The sequence below is a fragment of the Octopus bimaculoides genome, chromosome 19, assembly GCF_001194135.2.
Source record: "Octopus bimaculoides isolate UCB-OBI-ISO-001 chromosome 19, ASM119413v2, whole genome shotgun sequence".
In the NCBI taxonomy this organism is placed as follows: Eukaryota; Metazoa; Mollusca; class Cephalopoda; order Octopoda; family Octopodidae; genus Octopus; species Octopus bimaculoides.
The window spans coordinates 2,110,444-2,111,165 of NC_068999.1; positions in this window are offsets into that span (position 1 = coordinate 2,110,444).

A 722-nucleotide genomic window follows, 5' to 3' on the forward strand; every position below is an offset into this window, starting at 1 on the left:
ATTCTGGTGTTCATCCCATTATTAATCCTCAAAAGTCTTAAAATATATTTTAATAAAAAGATGTCAACCAGCTAATTTGATAGTACAGCTTGTTCAGTGGTAGATGGCGGAGAATGGCTTAAGACAACAATGATGATGACGATGATGATGTTAATGGTTTTAATCATTAATTAGGCAAGTTTGGTTGGTGAAGTGGAGAGCCACTCTGTTCTTGTGTGTGCAGTTTAGTTTGGTGAGGGCTTCAAAGGTTTTTGAAAATAAAAAGAGGATTTTTTTTTTTTTTTTTTTTTTTCCTAGGCTTGATAAAAAAAACAAAATTATCTAGGTTTTGCTGCCTCCAAGAATTAAAGTTCTGTTAACATATTATGTAGGTAAGTCCTCAAGATTTGGGTAGGAATTTGTTGGGGGTGGGGGGCTCCCATACCCTAGTTGGGGTCTGCACTCCCTCCCCTTTTGTTTTTGTTTTTTCCCTTATCTACTTTTTCTTCTCTCTCTCAGACTGGCCTGCTCTTGGACAAGATTAACTGTGGCCTTTGTGTGTCTTAGTTGCTATAGAAGAGGCGAAACCACTTTTATCAGAATGGCCTGCCATTTTCAGTGAGGATGATTTAGTGTTCCAGCTCGGCACCGCCCTGCCCGTACCCCCCGTTCCCTTTCTTTGGAGTGAATGTTGATGGCTTTGTGTGGAGTTACTAACTTTTGGGAAGAATAGACCCAGCTTA